The 21580-nt window shown below is 34.6% G+C and overlaps 1 protein-coding gene across 3 annotated transcripts in view; it reads left to right on the forward strand.

Moving 5' to 3' along the window:
• The window catches only part of LOC126881347 (uncharacterized), a 179801-nt gene that overhangs the window by 12253 nt on the left and 145968 nt on the right, over nucleotides 1-21580 (forward strand). Inside the window, exon 1 of one of the 3 annotated variants that reach the window (XM_050645585.1) lies at nucleotides 1828-1851. The exons of 1 other annotated variant lie outside the window; for it this stretch is intronic. The gene's annotated coding sequence lies outside the window, so the exon portion shown is untranslated. Of the gene's footprint in view, nucleotides 1-1827; nucleotides 1852-19211; nucleotides 19321-21580 lie in introns of those variants that run through there. One more of the 3 variants, XM_050645582.1, reaches the window with a different exon arrangement.

Raw genomic sequence — 21580 nt, forward strand, 5'->3', positions numbered from 1 at the left:
TCAAACACTATATTTATAATTTTTTCAGATTTTTCCGTAAAGTTCACGTTCAAAAATCGAAAAATTTATTTTTTTTTTATTTTCTAAAGGAATCAGTATTGCTTCAATTTACATATAACCTATAAAAAAACTTGGATTTGAACTATTTTGAAGTCTATAGAATAGAAAAAATCCCCAAAAAAACCCTACTAAAAAGCAGTTTTTCGGGTTTTTGAAGGGGGCGACGCTTACGGAAAAATCTGAAAACAATTAGAGATATAGTGTTTGATAAAATACACAAAATAAAAAAAAATTACCTGCAGCCATCTCCAAAAAGAAATTATACGCTTTTTTTCCAAAAAAAATAAAATTTTTTTTGAGCTTATGTACATACACTCATTCTTTGGGTCAATAAAAAATAGACGTGTTTTTTAAAAGCTTCATCTAAACGTGAGAATTTTTTGAAATTTACTTCATCCCACCTAAAAAAAATAAGAACGAAAAATGACGTTTTTGTTGGTGAGGGAGGGGGAAGGGGTTGGTGGGTTAAAATTGCGCTAATTCTTATTTTTGAATCACAAAAACTTAAAAAATAAAAAAAGAATTCTGGAAGTTAGGGAGGGCACCCTTTATTTATCCCATCCATAAGTGGAAAATTTGATGCGCCACTGTCGACGCATGTGCCCTAAAAAGTGACGGCATAGTGCTCATACGTTTTCTTTTAGGTTCTACTATGATATATCGTGTGCTATGTCATTTTAAAGGTTATTCAATTTTATATTCAGTAATATCAACAGTAATACCATTTCTTATACAGGGTGACCAAAAAATAATTTTTGAATTAAATTATTTAACGCAAAAAGAAGGATGTATGTAATTTATTTAACTCAATATACATTATATTGCTGTCAGAAAATAGAAAATAAATGTTTATTTCGTAAATAAACATTTCTTTTCGCTTAAATTAAATGTTAGAACAGCCAAAAGGTAGGAGGGTGGCAGCTTTAACTTGATTTTAAGGGAGAACCCATATTTATTTGTCAAACAAACATTTTTTCTCTTTTCCGAGAGCAATAAAATGTATTTTGAATTAAATAAATTACATACATTCTTTTTTTATATCAACTAATTTAATTAAAAAAAAACTATTGGACACCCCCTTTATAAATAATTACGTTATTGTTTATATTACTGAAGGGAGAATTAAGTAACCTTTCCAATGAGCTATCACACGACTTCTATTCTCGTTAAAAAAAAATTATCGACCACGTCATTACGCCCAGACCGAGGCCGTCACTAGTATGATATAATATATGCCAAAAAATCGTAATTTAACAATAAAAATCGACTTGTTTCGGGATTTATCTCCAGAATCGCCCATTCTCGAGAAAATGATTTTATTTCAACCTAAATGTCCTTACTGTATAATATTTACATTATTTTTAACAACAAATGTATTTAACGTGTTCAATGTATTTAGCAATAAACGGAAAAAACGGATCAAAATAAAAGGGGAGGGAGATTTCTTCACTTAAAGCCGGGTTGTGGGCTTTGACACTTCAGGTAGAAAGATTGAGGCAGGGTAGCCGACAAAACAACTACCTGTGAAAAATCACAAACCACAACCAGTCAACCAGTAGTCATTTTTACCTATACCACAGTATATAGAGGTTCCCTCTTTATACTGTGCCTATACCGGTAAGTCCAGTAAATCATCCGTGTGTTATAAAATATATAAATAAGTGTTCTTGGTTCTCGTACCTTTTTTATCGACGTTTAAAGATTTAATTTAAATTAAGCCGGTATAGAATATTGTGCGGCAGTATTTTTAGTTAATTTTTGGTAAGAAGAAAACAACAGGAACTTCTAAACGTAAGTCACCGCATTTATTATTCCACTTTCTGATTAAACAAGGTTACTGTTTGCTGATTTTTTCTGTGGTTCCTAGTTCCATGCTAAGAGAATTATTGTAGAGTTAGACGGTATACCCATCGCCGCTATACAAAACAAAAATATTTGGCAGTGTTCAGCGGAAGTGTTGAAAAATATTAAGTAAAATTTGAGTATTGTATTAAGCTCATACTCAAAAAAAATTTTTTATATTGGATTAAGCCATAATTATCTACTGGTGTAATGAAAATTAACTTTTTAATTAACTAAAGTTTGAGGTTTCGATTTTCACTTCGGAAATTAAAAAAGAATATTTTAAAAAGTCTGGTAATATGTATAACCTAATTTTGTTACGTTTTGTCTTTTCAAAATTGACATACTTGGCCTAGATCTTGTGGTCCACAGCATGTGTGTTATTGAATTAAATTAAAAAATTTTTAAAGTTATGTTATTAGCCTAGATGTATAATTCGATTATAATATAAATTCGAATATAATTCGATTGTTCTATGTCCGAACTTCTCGATTGACGATGTGTAATAACTCGAAGTCGTGAAATAAATTAATAATTTATTAGCAACTAACAAAAATAAATACACACGAATATAACTTCACACTTACTTACGTACTACTTGATGATGTAAATATTCTAATTAGACTACGAACTCCCAAAGAGTTTATCCCCTTTTTTATAAGCTCACAAATAAACCGCAATTTACCTTCTTCTTTATCTTTTTGTGTAGACATGACTCTGTCTGTTTTTTAATGTGCCTCCAGTAAGTTGTCATTCTATCGTTTTCGTGGTCTTCCCACTAATCGTCTTCCTATTGGGGAACCGTCTCTCGCCGTCCTTACTACTCTATTTGTTGTCATTCGGCTTATGTGGTCGTTCCATGCTACTCTTCTGTTTTTCACCAAATTATTAATGTTGTCCACCTTGCATCTCGATCGTATATCTGCACTTCTAACTCTATCCCATAGTGTCTTACCATCGATTTTTCGGAAGTGTTTTCATCTCTGCTGCTTCTAGCATTATTTTTGTCCTTTCTGTATTAGGTCGTGTTTCTGCTGCGTATGTCATTATTGGTCTGATGACTGTTTTGTAAATTTTGCCTTTCTCTTCTTTTCCGATATTTTTATTTCGCCATATTGTGTCATTCAGGCAGCCTGCGGCTCTGTTTGCTTTATTCACCTGATCTGCCACTTCAGTTTCGAGCTTTCTGTAGCTAGATAGTGTGATGACTAGATATTTAAACTCCATGACTTGTTCTATTATCTGACTCTCCAGCTCTAATTTACACCTTATTAGATTTGTTCTTACCTCGACACCGTAAGGACCTCGACACCGTAAGGTATAAGAGGACGACTTAAGTAAGTAAGTAAGTAGATTTTTTCTTATAACCATGCATTTAGTATTTTTGGGGAAATTAACATGCTAAATTTTCTAGCGGTTATATTAAATTGGTGCAGCTTACGTTGTAAATCATCTTTATTTTGAGAGATTAGTTTTGCGTCGTCTGTATAGCAGCTTATTTTTAGTTGTTTTTCTCCCATTTGGTATCCTTTTTTGTTCTTACTTTTTTTATTATTTCATCCATGATCAGGTTGAACAATAGAGGATTCGGGAAGTCTCCCTGTCTTATCCCATTGCCAACTTCAACTGGTTTAGTTAGTTCTTCTTCTACTTTTACTCTTAGTGTGTTGTTCTGGTGCATATTTTCGATCGTTTTAATTATTCCTAGAGGTACCTCTCTTGCGTACAATAAATGGATAACGTCTTTAAATTTGACCCTGTCATATCGTAGCGACATCTGCTAAGAAACAAACTAAGTTCTCAATCTAGTAGTACAGAAACCGACAATAAATATCGTTCTCCATACCACCAGATTGACAACAGATGGAAATCTCTCTGGTTACTACCTCCGAGGCTTTCAAAAATTATAAGCCATACGGGTGCCGAGACGAAAATTAAAATGAGGGAATTTTAAATAATTCACGTCCCATCTGCTCAGCGTGGTAAAGTTCCAACAAGAAGAATTCCTAAGTACTCCAAAAAGAGTAAATAAATTAAAAAATGTATAAACATTTTCAATTTTGTTGCAACCCGAAAACTCAGCAGTACTATATTCTGGTTCAATCGGAGAGTGCAGTTTTTATCATTTTTGAAAGTCCCGAAGGTAGTAATCAAAGAGATTTCCATCTGCTGTCAAACTGGTGGTATGGAGAACGATGTTATTTATTGTCGGTTTCTGTTCTACTAGATTGAGAACTTAGTTTATTTCTTAGCAGATGTCGCTACGATATCCGTGACATTTCTTTCGTTGTAATCCGAGACGGCACGCGTCGAGTTATCTGGTTTGGTCGGAGAGAAGAGGATATGGGACTACTAATGATGGGACAAAAAAGCCCTGAAACCGGTATAGGCTTTTCCTGCACTCTCCGATTGAACGAGAATATATAGCACTGCTGCGTTATCGGGTTGAAACGAAATTGGAAATGTTTATATATTTTTTAATTTATTTACTCTTCTTGGAGTACTTAGGAAACCTTCTTGTTGGAACTTTACCACGCTGATGGGACGTGAATTTAAAATACCCTCATCTTAATTTTCGTCTCGGCACCCGTATGGCTCATAATTTTTGAAAGTCGCGGAGGTAGTAACCAAAGAGATTTCCATCTGTTGTCGATCTGGTGGTATGGAGAAAAATATTATTTATTGTCGGTTTTTGTACTACTAGATTGAGAATTTTAAGTTTGTTTCTTAGCAGATATCGCTACGATATCCGGGACATTTCGTTCGTTGCAATTCGAGACGGCACGCATCTGGTTTGGTCGTAGAAAAGAGGATATGGGACTACTGATGATGGGACAAAAAAGCCCCGAAACCGGTAGACTCTTCCTGCACTCTCCGATTGAACCAGAATATAGTACTGTTCCGTTTTCGGATTGCAACGAAATTGAAAATGTTTATACATTTTTATAAGTATGCCAGTTTGTTGTTATTAAATTGTAAATTATGTCTGTAAATTGTGTCTGTTACTGTCTGTAAATTAATGCCTCTGTAATTCTCCGGGTCCAATTTTTCTCCCTTTTTAAAGAGAGGTATTAGGATGGATGCTTGATCTTGTGGTATTCTCTTTTGTACTATGTATTATTTTTTGGATTAGTTTTAATAGTTGTTTGTTCAGATCTTGTCCTCCGTACTTTAGTAGTTCGTTCGATATTCTGTCCTCTCCTGGTGATTTTTAATTTCCTTAATGCTTCCGTTACCTATGCTTCTTCAATGTTTATTTCTTCGTTTGTTGTCACTTCAGGTGTTGGTGGTTCGTTATCGTCACCTTTAGCGAAGAGAGATCGAAAATAGTCTGCCCAAGTTTCCTTATCAATGTGTTTGTTTCTATTAGTTCGTTCATCTTTTTTCTTTGTGCTCTGATCATTCTCCATATTTCCTTTTGTGTTTCGTCTGTTTTGAGAAGCTCTCCCAGTGTTCCATTTTTTTGTTTGTCTGGCTAAAGTGTTCGTTTCGTTTCTAATTTGTTTATAGTGGTTGTATGCCTGCTGCGTTTGTTTTGTTCTGTACTGAAAATGCTTTGTTCTTTTCTTCACATTTTATCTTCCTCTGGAAACCATGGGGTTTTCTTTGATATATTAGTATTAGTTACTTTCCTCTCTCTAAGTGATTCTGTTGCTGCGATAATTATGTTACTTTTGAGTTTTTCCCAGCTTTCCTCGATGTTATTGTTTTCTAATATTCCATTCTCAGCAATCTTCTCTGATATTCTTTTTCTGTATAAGTATTCCATGGATTCCGTATTTAGTCCTTCGACTTTGATTTTTGTTTGTGTTGATGCCACTCTCTTAGGTGTGAAGTATTTCCTGGTGATTCTAATTTTACATAATACTAGGCTGTGGTCACTACCTACATCTGCTGAGTTGAGGCATCTTACGTCGATTATTTTTTATAGATGTATATCTCTGTTAGTTACAACATAATCTATCATAAATCTTTGTCCACGGGTGTTATGGAATGTATATATTTGTGTTGGTCTTTGTGGTCAAAAAAGGTGTTGTTTATTCGAAGTTGGTTATTCGTGAAGAAGTTTATCATCCGTCTTCAATTTTCGTTTTTGACATTCTCATTTTGTTTTTGTTTAATTCCGGGTATTACTTGGTTGCCTATTCCAGCATTAAAATCGCGAAGTATTATCAACTTTCCTTTAACTTGATCTACTACTTGTTGCAATTGATCGTAGAATATTTCCCTTGTTGTTTGGGGCTTATTATTTTCTGGGCCGTCTCCTCCGATTATGTTCAGGTCTTCTCTTCTTCTCTTCTTCTTCTTTTTAACTCAGGCGAGACTTATTAGTCTTTGGCACTTGGTCATAAAAATTTTGTACCAAACCCTGTTGTTCTCCTTACTCTAATAAGTCCTGTGGCCTCAACGAAGGCCAACAATTTTCTTATTGGTAGTTTTAGGATCTCTTCTGGTTCAAACCTCATTTAAACAGTAAAGTCCTTCTTTACATCACCTAGCACACTGCAATGGCATAGTATGTGTGTGGCAGTCTCTTCTTCCATTTCACTTCCATTTCTGTACCATGGTTCATTCACTTTACCTAGTTTGTATAGGTGATTTCTTAAACGGCAATGTCCAGTCAACATTTCAGTGACCGTTTTGACCTCGTTTATTGAGGTTCATCAAACTGTTCGAGAGTGTTTTATCAATATTCTTGATTATTTTTTTAGTCTGGATTTGCCCTTGGGTGGTTCTCCATTTATTTTGATGATTCTTTAGCAGCCATTTCCGAACCTCGTTTTTCGTAGCATCTTTAGTGATGCCACAGAAAGGTTCTGGGCCTTCAAAAATTTCTCCCGAGCCTTGTTTCGCTAACATATCTGCTCGTTCGTTCCCATGCACCCCTTCATGACCCGGCACCCATATTAAAGACACTTTATTGTCTTTTGCCAGGTTATTGAGGATATCTTTGCAGTTTCTCACCAGTTTTGATTTGGTGAGAGGGTTCTTTACAGCCAGAATAGCCGATTGGCTATCTGTGTAAATGTTGATTCCCTTAGCTTTACGGTGTTCATCAATGATTTCATCAATGCAGGCCACCAAAGCAAAAACTTCAGCCTGGAATACCGTTGTATGTTGACATAGGCTGTAAGATTTATTGTAGTTACATGTTTGCTCAAAGACACCTGATCCAGTACCATGGGCAGTTTTAGATCCATCAGTGAACCATACTAAGTCCCCATTAATATTTGGTACTTTTTTGTTCTCTAGATGGTATAATTGTGTTAATCTTCTCAGTGAAGATTAGTTCTGGTGTCATCATATCTGAGTTCATCATAAAGATGGATTTGTCAAGTATAGTCCCAGTAGTGTTTGTGTGGCTATTCAATACATAATTCGGCCTCCAAGTATTGTTTGCTTCGAGTCTCAGGATGGTCATAAAGGCTACCGCCGAAATATATAATTCCAGCGGAGGGAGACCTGTGATAGTCTGTAATGAAGCCGTTCCTGTACTATTCAGTAAAAACGTTAATAGAAAAGTCGATAGAATATAACAGACCACTGGTACTTATCTTCGTAGACTTTCACAAAGTCTTCGACACTGTGGAATTAGACAGCAATATAACTGCTCTGAACAATAGTAGAATAGATTACCGGTTTACAAAGTTAGTGCAAACATTATACCAAAACGCCACAATGCATGTAAAACTACATGATACTATTAGAGAAATTCATATCAAGCGAGGTGTGAGACAGGGCGACACTCTCTCACCTAAATTATTTATAGCGGTCCTCGAATACGCCTTTAAAATGCTAAAGTGGGAAAATAAAGGAATAAAAATAGATGGAGAAATGCTCAACCATCTGCGTTTTGCCGACGATATAGTACTTATTGCGGGTAGCGGGTAGGAACTCCTTTGGAGTCCCTTGGATTCTATTGGATAGTATGAAACGAGTTTAAGCGCTGGACTACCCAGCTAATTGTAATAACATTCGAAAATATTACCCCAATCAACTAAGATAGCCATCGTTACACCCTTAGCTTAGCTCAGTCACTCAGGTGTGTGTTCGTCTTGTCCTAACCTCAGATATGAACTATGAAAATTGGAATGGTAGCAAACAAAACAATATATTTTAACTAATCATGTTTATTTTTCATAAAGATATAATAAATAAAATGACGTAGTAAATTGCATTAACAAATGTATTAAAATTCTTGCCAAAAACTAACAATTCTGGATTATACTCATGGCTTTTGGTAGCTGATGGTATATTCTTGATGTCGAATGGTACTGCTGTTGTAGACTTCTCGTAGGCCTGGACGGATCTTCGGCCCAAGGCCCCTGCAGCTAGAGGTGGTGGTTGTGCAGTCTATATGTCATGGTCTCATGTTGTCAGCCATCTGGTGCATCGCCGGCGATGGGCTTCCTGCTCCCGAAAGGAGAAAGTAGATTTTATTCCAAAAACTGTAACAGTAAAACACATATCAACAATCAAGAAGAAAAACCAACGTGTGCCATCTGCCGTTCTAATCGTCAGAAAGAGTAGCAGATGACAAGAATAAATCAAATGAAATTTAGATGAGAATAGTTAAAATTCTGATTACTAAGCGTGCATACATGTAAATTAAAAGATAATTATATTTGAAACTAAAACATCAAAACACATGGTCTGACATTGGAAGTTAGGTTAGATAAAAAAAAAACAATATAAAAACTGTTAGATGGAGAAATATAATTATAATATAATGTTATCCTTACCCCAAGAGATGATTTGATGGAACAAAATGATTTATTTTTCGAATTACATGCCTTTTTAAGGATTAATTTTTCCCTTCCAGTGTATGTCAGGGAGAAGGGGTCAAGTCTATGGTCTATAAAGTGACACTGTCATTGAAAACGACATTTAAAATGACAACCAAGTACTATGAAGTACCAAGTACTATGTCCGTATTGAAAATACAGATATTTGGAGAGTATGAATAATATACGAGGTATGTTCAGTATGATGATTTAAATGAAAGAGATATATTAAATAGAAGATAATAAAAGAGGGTAATAAAAGAGAGCGCCAACCGATTTTTAAAGGGGAAAATGGGTAAACCAATTAGAAGAAGATAATTATTAATGAAATATTAAAGGAAATAAGGTAAAATAATTATTTAAAAATAAAATATCAAAGATGTGACGTTTGTAACGTTACAAGTTCTATCAGGGAAAGTGAATCAATCCCTGCCCCCTGCAGATTCCAGGAGCTTGCTGACCCGGGAAGCTAGCACCTGCTAAGGTGCTATGTCCAGGGTCACGGATGAAGTCCAGAACGGCATCCAAGGCGACGAAGAATACTTTCGGTACGGCGAAGATGGCGGAGCTGGCAACCCTTGATTTTAGGGATAGTATAAGATCACAAACCAGTAGCGTCTGTCTCAGAGTGAGCGGCTACAAACAGCGTCTGACCCAGAATGGGCGGCTGAATAAGAACTCACCAACCCGCATGGAAAGCGTGGTGTTTTAACTGCCATTACCCCCCTCTTTTTATCATGGCGAATAATAAATCAAACGGAAATGGTCCCTAGGTGGGTAAGGAAATTTCTGAATCCCACACCTCAAAGGTCTGCCTCACGGAGTCTGGGGGAGGCAATAATTCGCTCTTGATAGATAAGAACAAAAACCCACTAAGACGACCACAACAGAAACCAAGAAAATCTATCAGTCTGTCAATAGGGACATACAATATTAAATCAATGTCCACGGATGAAAAAGTACATGAACTGGAGGAAGAACTAAAAAATATAAAATGGGATATCATAGGCCTATCGAAAACTCGACGGAAAGAAGAAAACCGAATACAGCTAAACTCCGGGAATCTACTGTATTATAAAGGAAATGAAAATAATAGTAATTTTGGAGTAGGATTCATAATAAATAAAACCGTAAGTAAGCATGTTCAAATTATCAAAGGTATATCAGATCGTGTCGCCTATGTCATACTCAAAATAAGAAGAACATCAATTAAAATTATCCAGGTATATGCCCCCACGAGAGCTTATGATGACGAAGACATCGAACTATTTTATGAAGATATTTCAAAGGCTATGGAAGAACATAAAAATCGTCTCACACTAGTAATAGGAGATTTCAATGCTAAACTGGGTAAGAAACTAAACAAAGAAGAAACTAAAATAGGAGATTTCGGATACGGCCAGAGAAATGATAGAGGTGCTACTTTGATGAACTACCTAGAAGAAAAGCGTCTATACGCAATGAACTCCTTCTACAAAAAAAAGCCCCAAAGAAAATGGACATGGATCAGCCCTAATGGGTCCACAAAAAATGAGATCGACTACATACTGTCCACGGAACGATTTATCATTAAAGATGTAACAGTTCTTAACAAATTCACAACAGGTAGCGATCACAGGATGGTCAGAGCAAAAATTAGTATCGACGGTAACTATGAGATGAAAAGAAAAATAATAAGAAACTCGGATCTAGTAGATAGAAACAAACTAGGGCAATATAAAGAGAAATACAAAGACCTGTTAAAAGAACAACTCACCGAAAAAATAGACAGTGATGATAAAGATATAGACGAAATAAACAACATACTTACAGCAACGATGGTTACATCAGGAAAAGAAATAGCAAAAAAGGATGTTAAAAAGGACAACTATGTATCAGAAGAAACAAAGAAGCTTATGGATAAAAGAAGAAAGCTGATCGAAGAAGGCAAAAGGAAATCTATAGAATATGTAGAAATCAATAAAACAATAAGCAAAATGATAAAAGAAACTAAGAGAAAAGAACAAGACATAAAAATAGAAGAAGTAATACAGAACAACAAGAATATGAAATGCTTAAGACCGAAACTCGGCAGATTTGAAATAAACAAAATTAAAGACGTAAACGGAGTAGAAACAAACATTAAAGACGACATCATAAATATAATCCAACATTTCTACTCAGAATTATATAAAACAAAAAAGGAACCATCAGAAGAAATAAAAACCCAACTTAAGTCGAAAATAAAAAATGTCAATTCAGAATTACAGCCAGAAATAAGCAAATCAGAAATAAATAAGGCATTGAAAGAAATGAAAAACAACAAATCGCCTGGAAAAGACGGAATAACTACAGAGATGCTGAAATATGGTGGAAAAGTGGTAATTAATACTCTCTATTCCCTTTTTAACAAAATATTAAAAGAAAAAAGAATCCCAAACAACTGGAAGGAATCCGTAACCATTATCTTACACAAGAAAGGGGACAAAGCAGATATAAAAAACTACCGTCCTATAACACTCGTCAATGTAATGTATAAACTCCTAACAAAAATTTTAACCAATAGATTGACGACAAAATTCGACGCATACCAATCGAAAGAACAAGCTGGTCTCTAGAAAGGGATTTAGCACAAGTGATCATTTATTAAGTATGAAAATCATTATAGAACGAGCAAATGAATACAACATCCCTCTATATTTAGCGTTCATAGATTTCGAAAAGGCTTTTGACAGTGTCGAACATTGGGCAGTGAAAAGTTCTTTGATTAACAGCAGAATTGACCACAGATATACAGACCTAATAGCCAATATATATAAAGATGCCACAACAACAATTAAAGTATCCGAAGGAACACAATCAATTCAAATAAATAGAGGCGTAAGACAGGGTGACACAATATCACCGAAACTTTTCAATCAGGTTCTGGAAGATATATTTAAAAGATTAGAATGGGAAGAAAAAGGTATAAAAATTTGTGGACAACGCTTGAACCACCTAAGGTATGCCGATGACATCGTATTGATAACCGATAAAAAAGAAGAATTGTTTGAAATGATGAAAGAACTGGACATAGAAGCCGGAAAGATATGCCTTAATATAAATTACAGCAAGACCAAAATCATAACAAATACAGATGAGGACATCACAATGAGGATCGGACAAGATGAAATAGAACAAGTTTACGATTATATATATCTGGGTCAAATTATAAAACTTAACAAGGAAAACCAAACAGCAGAGATCAAAAGACGAGTTAGACTGGCTGGCATGGGCGGCATTTGGAAAACTAAGTTACATCCTTAAAAACAAAAGATATCCACAACATCTTAAGACCAAGGTATACAATCAATGCGTACTCCCTGTTCTCACTTACGGTTCCCAAACGTGGACGTTTACAAAAGCAAACATGGACAAGATCATAAAGACGCAAAGAGCAATGGAAAGGCAAATGTTGCACATAAGACTATTGGATAAAAAGAAAACGAGTGGATAAGAGAGAAAACCAAAGTTAGGGATGTTAGACAAGAAGTTGCAAAGTTGAAATAGAGACTTGCCGGACACACTATAAGACAAAAGGAAGACCGATGGAACAAAATTCTCATAAATTGGAGACCGTGGGAATATAAACGAAGAAGAGGAAGACCACAAATGAGATGGGCAGATGATGTCAAGAAGCACGTGGGCTATAGGTGGATAACTGTAGCGACAGACAGAGAAGAATGGAAAAGGATTGGGGAGGCCTATGTCCAAAGATGGACCGAAGAAGGCTAATTAGATAGATAGATTAGATAGTACTTATTACCGAAGATCTGGGTGAAGCACAACAAATGTTACTAGAATTAGAAAACATATCTTCAACAATAGGTCTAAAAATGAACATCAGTAAGACCAAATTTATGACAAATTTAGTTCCCAGCGAACACCTAACCAGCCAAAATCAAGTGGTAGAATTGACAGAAAAGTACATATATCTCGGTCATGAAATCATAATAGGCAAGGAAAATCAGACTTGTGAATATCAACGACGAATAACACTTGCTTGGGCGGCGTATGATTCACTAAGAGACATCTTTAAGAGCAACATCCCGACAGCTATGAAACGGAAGACATTTGACCAATGCGTTCTTCCTATTATGACATACGGAGCAGAAACTCATGCGAGTGGCACAAAGGCGCATGGAAAGATCGATTCTCGGCGTGACAAAAAAAGACAAAATAAGGAACCAAGACTTAATCAAAACAACAGTTATCACTGATGTCGTTGAACGTATAGCCAAGCTGAAATGGAATTGGGCAGATCACATACCGCGACTGAAAGACTCAAGATGGACCAGAAAACTAATTCACTGGCGCCCAAGAGAAGACAAACGCAGCAGAGGACGACCACCAACACGCTGGATGAACGACATAAACCGAATATCCCAAGAAATGGCAACAAAAAGCACAGAACTGTGAAGAGTGGCTAAGAGTGGGAGAGACCTATGTCCAGCAGTGGACAGAAGAGGTTGCATGATGATGATGATGATGATGATGTTATATTTAGAAGCGCTTGTCTTTGTAGGGTGGTGAGAGTGGTCACACAAGATTGCAAAGCCGTCTTTCTCCATCAAAGTACTGACCCATAAGTGACTGTCGGTTGTATCACTGATGTGGATAACCAACAGATCACCTTTGGTTTCAATCCCCAAGTTTTACCTACAACTCGTCTGCAGTTCCAGAAGGGTCGCTTAGCTCTATTGGTTATATTGGTAATATGAGTATTCCAATTGAGTTTCGAATCCAGGGTTACCCCTAGATACTTAACCTCATTGATTCTTTCCAGTATTCTGTAAACGCTACCAGTTTAGTTTTAGAAGGGTTTACGAAGAGGTTCTCTTTCAGACACCAGTTCTCTATGTAGTGAAGGGCATATCGCATCTGATTCTGAACAATGCTGAGAAATTTCCCCTAGAAACCCTGGACCCAGATTCCTTGGGCGCTTAGCCCATGAATCCGATCATCGACAACTATGTTCCATAATGACGGTGACAATACACCGCCTTCAGGGCATCCCTTAGTTGCCTTCAGATTTATGGCATCTTCATACATATCTGTGGATATTATTTTGCTCTGAAACATCTGAATAATCCTCTTGCAGGTTGTGTTGTTAATTTTCTTCCTCACCAGTGCGCTTTGTATAGACTCGATTGAGGTATTATCAAATGCACCTTCTATATCTAAAAATGCAGCAAGGACGACTTCTATTCTGATGCAGACTCCTTCTGAGTTCCGACACTAGATTGCGCAAGGCGGCTTCTCCTGATTTCCCTGCCTGAGACGCCCATTACCGTTGGTGCAGTGGATTTTCATTTAGAGTGTTTTTCTTGATGTGTTCATTCAAGATTCTTTCCATGGTTTTCAACATGAATGAGGTCAGACTTATAGGCCTGTAGGATTTTGCTAAGGTGTAATCTGTTTTTCCTAGTTTGGGAACACACCCTTGCCCTTCTCCAAGCTTTGGGAATGTATCCCAGAGCATGGCTAGCTCTATATACTGTGATTAGGGGACCCATGATTATTTCCAGACTCTCCTGGAGAAGCTTAGGAAATATACCATCCGGTCCCGCAGTTTTATAAGGTTCAATAGCCCATCTGACCTTGTGAGAACCAAAGATCTCGTCAGAGGTCAGTCAGTCCCTTTTGATTGGGCTATTGTTTGCTTATAAAATGCTCTACGACCTCCTTCTCTGTGTACGTATACTTCCCATTGGTCAATTTTATTGATTTGGGTTTGTTAATGTTATCTCTTTTGAGGATTATGTTAACCCTGGCGCTTTCAGGTACACTTTTAATGTTTTCACAGAATTCTCTCCAGGATCTTTCCTTAACGGATTGGATTTTTTTATTATAGGTTTTCAGTTTAGCCTTATATGCTTCCCAATCACCTGATTTTTTCGCCCTATTAAAGAGCCGTCTTGTTTCTCTTTTGAGATCAGCTCTTTATTCCACCAAGTTACTTGCCTGGGAGGAAAACTTTCTTTTAACGAGCAGTATTCCTCATATGAGACGACTATTGCATGCTGCAACCAGTCTACTGCCATCTTAATCTCAACGTTGTATGTTCAGGTCTTCCTTCTCCATTCTTATTTTTGCTGCGACAATCCTTTCTGATACGTATTGACACTCTTTGATGTCATTTTGGTATCTTTGGTGTATCAGTAAGGCTACACTCTGTACCTACATGCTTGCACAAATATAATTCGAGGTAGGAAGTCATTGCAACAGAATTTAGTAATTGATTAAACTCTACAGTCTACAGGAAGTTGAATAATTACGTAATTAAATTATATTATAGATATTTATTACAATTATACACAGTGAAATTAGGAAGTTATTAATGTTAGATTACAAATTAAGAGATTAATTTTTGATATTGACACCCCTAACAGTAGGGGTATCAAATTATGACTGTTTTTTGTGTTATTTTGTCTAAAGTTTCTCTAATCGGTACCGTAGACGCGATTGTGTATTTTAAGCTATATAACAATATTGGTCTTTGTATGATGTGGGTTGTATAGTGTATGAGATTTAGTAACTTGTTTTCCGACTTCCTTTACTCTTCTACTATATAATGATATGTTGTTGTTATTGACTTCTTCTTTTAGTATTGGCAACCATTGGCTGCATTCTGCTGATGGGTTTCGTACCTACACATGTTTCTTCACTGAGTAGGATGAGGGCTGCTTGTTTGACATTTCTCTTTTCCATGTTTATTTCTTTCATGATTATTGATAAATATTTTCATTGTATTCTGAGCTCGTTGTCCCAGGCATGTTGGATCTGAGATATCTCGATATGTTCTTGATGTATGTTTGAATTTAATGCCCCTGGGGTAATAACACTACAGTCTGCGCCTTTTCCGCTACAGAGATACTGTGGCCCCAAAGGTCTAGGCCTAAGCCAAGTATGTCAATTTTTAAAAGACATAACCTAACAAAAGTAGATTGTACAATCTTCCCAGAATGTTTGAAATAATCTTTTTGAGAACGATTTCTGGAGTAGAAAGCAAAACGTCTAATTTTAGTTAATTAAAAAATGTAATGTTCATTACGCCAATAATTGTGGGTTAATCCCATATAAACAAAACACTCAAATTATATGTATATGCCGCAAGAAAGAAATTTTAGAACCTAGGTAAAATTTGGTTAAACATTTTTATTTTTTTTATATTTATATATATGTAAGTTATAAATACATAATATGTACTATTCTACAGTGATGAGCGCGCTAATAACCGGAAAAATAGCGCAAAAGATGGAAAATATACATTGCGAATCAAAAAGAGATGAAACTAGTGAAGGTGGAAATGATCGTTATGAATGTATAAATTGACATTACATTACATTACATCTAAATACCTAGTTAAAATTGTAAAAATGCCACAAGAAAATAGCTTTAGAACAACATTAAAATTACATTACATAGTTTCCCACCTTTAGACGTCTTTGACAGGAGTATTTTATACAATTCTACTGTCACAGTGACAGTTGTCATTCTCCTCTGATACGTCTAAAGGTGGAAAACTATGTAAAGTAATGTTATTTTTATACGTTTATAACGATCATTTCCATCTACACTAGTTTCATCTCTTTTCGTTTCCCAATGTATTATGTTTTCCATATTTTGCACTATTTTGCCGGTTATTAGCTCGCTCATCACTGTATACTGATTAAATGAGTATTACTATATTTTTTGTTTCTGATATATTTTTTAGGTTTATTTTTGTTAGATAATAATTTCTGAAACCTGCATCTCAGCATATTATTATTTGCTAATAAATTAGGTAATCTCTTGACATTTTTGTTTATATTTACGATTTACAATTTGAATATATTAAAATAAAGATCACACCTCTACTTTACCCAGATATAAAGTTATCCAATGCAGTTCTATGTATAGATTTTTTAAAACCTGATTTGTTTTAATTTGCATTTTTAATTTGGCGACTTTTTATTCTGGCTAAGTTTTTTATGTCTATTTCGGTAATATGTTGATATTTTTACCAGTGGCGCACTCAGGGGGTTCTGAGGGTTAACCTCAGGGTTAACTCCTCCCAGGGAATATAAAAAGGATCAAAATAATAAGAGGAAAATGCAACTTGTTACACAAACAATACAAAAAAAATCGGTAACCAATCCAACCCCCGCCAGAAGAAAATTCTAGGTACGCCACTGATTTCTACACTAACTTTTAGTTGACTGAATTTTTCACCATACCAACAATAAACGTTGTTGGTCGCAAAATGTGGCATGTGTAAGTTAAATATTGTGTTAGTATTGGATTAAGCCACAATTTATTGTAATGAAAATTACATTGTTAACTAAAAAACGGGTCCATTTCCAGTTCAGAAATCATTTTCAAAAAAATATTATTTATTAATTGTGAAAGTTGTTGAAGAATTTTGTCGTTTTAAAATTAAAGGTTACCTTAGGTACTAGGCCGCGGTCTTGTAGGCAACAGCCATGCCTTGGCTGAAAAGACCTGAGGGTGGATTTTTTGCCCTATGGAATATCAAATTCTGATTAGATTTTGTATTTCTGCATTATTATATTATTTGTATGTGCTTTATGAGTTTCTGTGTATATGTGTGTGAGTGTGAGTGTGAGTTTGAGTGTGAGTGTAAGTGAGAGTGTGTGAGTGTGTAGCTCTTTAACAATAATCATCAAATAAACAGATACGGCAAAGAGAAAAAGCAAAGAAGCATCTTTCATTCTACTCATTGAAGAAAAATGTGAAGCAAAACCATCAGCAGAACGTAGCAGGCGTTTGGAGTACTAATAAGAGGAAGTCAACAACAAGAAAATTACAACAATAGCATAAAAAAAATCCGAGACATATTGCCTACAAGATTGAGGCCAAGTATGTCAATTTTTAAGTTTTAATTCAGTGGCGGCCGGTGAGGTCGCCATGGTAGTGCCATGGAGCCATGGCACTACCTTATTTTTATGCAGAAACATTTTTTTTATCTTTAAACCGTTTTAATGCCCGTTCATTTTTTGTGCGTATTTCTTTTCTCTTTATAAATTATATAAAATTTGACAACTGTGCAGTGCAGTACAACCCTCGCCACAGTCGCCACTCACAGCGGACGGGATGATCGCATCATGCCAAAAGAGGCTCGGAGCGTGTCGTAGCCATCGTCCTAGATGGCTCGGCTGAAAAGAGAAAGATTTTACGGGCATTCTATGTAAGTGACAGAGATAGAGCTATATTGCACTTTTAAAACACGTTTAAATGAGACTTTTTCGTGCCTGGCTCGACAAGGAAGATCTAATATTTTTTACTATGATCATAGTGAATAGTGGATCATAGATGCAAAAAGATTCTCGTACAGGGTAGTACGTTATATTTTCGAGTTTCTTTACGCTCCCACTCGCTCGTTTTTGTATTTATAATTATTACATTTTTAATGATGAAACTTTTTATTATAAGCTATTATATTTTTAAGTAATTTAATTTTTTTTAATTTTTAATAAAACCCGAGTTAAATTCAGCTTATCGTGATAGTCTAATTAAACACAATGAACAAGAAGTGGATAAAGAATCTGAATCGATATGTTTTGAATCAAATTAAAAATTATATCTATATGGTTTTGTGGAGCTTTCGAGTTAGTTTTCAGAAATCACGACGAAAAGGAATGAACGACTGTTCAATGTTTGCCGAATTAGACAACGACTTAGGTTCATATTCAAAGTTCCAAATTTCTAAAAGCATGTACCTCAAAACAACACACAATTGAAAGAAATTGAAAATTATCTTTGTGTTGCAGTGATTGCCGATGAAACGACAGACGTCGCGTCGCTGGTGAATTTCAGTTAGTTATAGTTTTCCGATATTTGTGTAAAGGGCGATAAGTTGAGATATTTTACTTGTTGGACGGACATGATGTCAAATCAATCACTGAATGCATTTTAAATGTTTAAATTTCTTGACACCCCAGAAATGGTATATACCTACATAATGTTCCGTACCTATTTTTTTAAATTTCTATTTTATACCTTTTTTGACAATATCGTGAACCCGTCACTAAAAATTTAGGCAGCTGCCCGAATTCTGGCACTACCTACTTAAAGTGATACGAGCCGCCACTGTTTTAACCTAATAACAAAAATGTTTGTTACACATTTTTGCAGAATTTTTGAAATAATCTTTTTTGAGAACGATTTCCGGAGTGGTAACCGTAACGTCAAATATCAGTAGTTTAAAATGCAATTTTCATTACAACCAATAATAATTGTGGTTCAATTACATAATATTAACATAATATTTAAATTAGCCATGTCACAAGAAAATAGTTTCAGAACCTTGATGTCCATTTTCAAAATCGTCAAGAATTTTTTTCCTCCCAATTTAATTAGTAACGAATTTTAATTTATTCCAATATAATCGCTAACAAAAAATGCAAAATTACCGCGGTACATCAGCTACAGTATTTTTTAAGTCCAAGGCTATACCTAATAATTATACTTAGTTGTTAGATACTTAAAGAAATGTATTATGATTATTGTTAGTATATTTCGAGATCTTAATGGCAGTTAAACAAATATCAGTGTAATTTTGTTAAATTTTGTTGTGGTTATAATAAATTGAAATAATTTGGTTAGTCAGTTGGTAAGATACTTGATTTTATTATTATCTGTGGGGTCATTGCCAAAAATGTCCACTTTTTTTGTATTTCATAAAGGTACGTATTCACACGTGGGTGCTCCGTGCTCGCTGTGGCTGCTCAAATGGATCAAACCGCAAACCGGTTGAATCGAAGAGGGTGAACGCCGAGCGGCGAGCACACACGTATCCAATATGTGGAGCTGCTACACCGAGCACAGAGCACCCACGTATGGATACGTACCTGAAGATTGCGGGTCAAATCTTTACTATGAACTACAACAATATTTTATTATGTACCTACTGATTTTCGTTTTGAACACGCTGTATGTCTATAATGTATTTCTTAATCTTTGAGAGCACCCTAAAAGATCAATCGTAATGTCATGATAATCAATAATTAGTAAATAATATCTGTGTACAGTAAACAGTTCTGATAAAAAATTTAGTCACTACATAAGTACCTACTCGATCTAAAATACAATAAAAAATTAACTTTTTCTATGGATGATATACAATGTGCGACTTTTCTCACTACTTACATACGTTCAAAACGAAAAATTTCTCACCTAATGAGAATAGTCGGCCATTGCAGTGAGAAATATTTTTTTCCACCTACCTCTAGCGAAAGTATACTTTTCCGGACCTGATTGTAGGGAGCAAAGTTGTACTTTTCCTCCCTAGGGAGGAAAAGTAAAAGTGACGTCATGGTATTTCATTCATTAAATATAACTTATTGACGCCCTGTACCATATCTATTTTCTATTAAGTAAGTATCTATACATTTTAACGTTTATTTATAATACTCCCTGTATTTTGCAGAACGGTAAAAACAGTAAATTGTTATTTTGATTTAACAATGTTTACATTAATAATTTGACTTATACTTGACAGTTGACAGTTATATTGTACCTACTTGTTAGTATTAGTTCTAATAAATTTTGTTGGTTAGTTACATAAATAAATTAAGTAAAAATGAAAAAATGACTTGTTATTTGAGGAAGGTGGAAAAATCATATGTATAACATGGGAGTAAAGTGCCTTTTCCTCACTTGAATGATTAAAATAAATGTAAATGAATGTAAACTTCATTCTCGGGAGGAAAAGTAGCACTTTCCTCCCTTGTTATACAAATAGCTATTCTCACTGGTTCTCCGCCGGTTTTCCATACATATGATAGCGGTTTCCATGGTAACATGCACAATACAAACACAATTATTTTTGTCAAACAAAATGCGTTGAAGCAAAACTTACCACGAATTACCTTTCAAAATTGTTCAAATATAACTATTAATTATAATTTTATATAAATAAAGTAAAGAAATATTAAGAATATTAAATACCTACATTATGTATAAGTATTTTATTTCAATTTAGGCATTTGTTGTTTATTTGGGTTTATATGACTGCGGACACTAAATCCATTCGCCAATTTTACTATTTTTTATTTTATTAGTCATTTTTTCGTATCTTATCCTAAAACTAATACTAATATTAATCTCTAATAAACAATTCTACTAATAAATAATTATTTTTGTATTTTTTTTTAAATTTTTTATAAGTATTATATTTTTTTTTATTTTTTTTTTCTAAATGATATTCTCAGAGTTCCACAGCAAAAACTGCAACATTCTTCTTTAGCCCTCTACTTAATTCGAAAGCTTTTTATTATGGACTGTCCAAGTTCGTCATTCATTTTTATTTACATATTTTTTTATTATATTTTTTTTATTATATATTTTTTTTCTATTATTTTTTGTATATATATTTTTTTATATTTTTTTCTTTTCTTTTTTTCTTTTAATATATAACAATTTACAAGAAATACTTACTCTATATTTTACAATTACAATTTAAGTTTAATATCTAAAATATGTTTATACAATAGTCGGTATATCAACTCATTATTTTCTAATGTTAATAAATAATTTAAATTAATGGGATGGTGGACATCAGTCAAAAAATACAGTGGATTTAAAAACATATTAACTTTATTAGAAATAAGAGAACAGGTCAAAATTTTGTGTTGTAGGTTACCAAACTGACCACAAATACATTGAGGGCTATCAGCTATATTAAGTTTAAATATATATGATGGTGTAAGACAGTGGTTAAATCTCATTCTGCATGGTTTTTGTCATATCCTTTGTCGACTCCATTTTAGAAAACCAAGGTTTATCTGTGATATAGTTTCTGATTGATCTGTAGTGGTTTCTTGTATTTATGTTCTCATCAATATACCTTTCTTTCCATTCTTTCTTAAGCT

This window comes from Diabrotica virgifera, chromosome 3, assembly GCF_917563875.1.
Source record: "Diabrotica virgifera virgifera chromosome 3, PGI_DIABVI_V3a".
Taxonomy (NCBI): Eukaryota; Metazoa; Arthropoda; class Insecta; order Coleoptera; family Chrysomelidae; genus Diabrotica; species Diabrotica virgifera.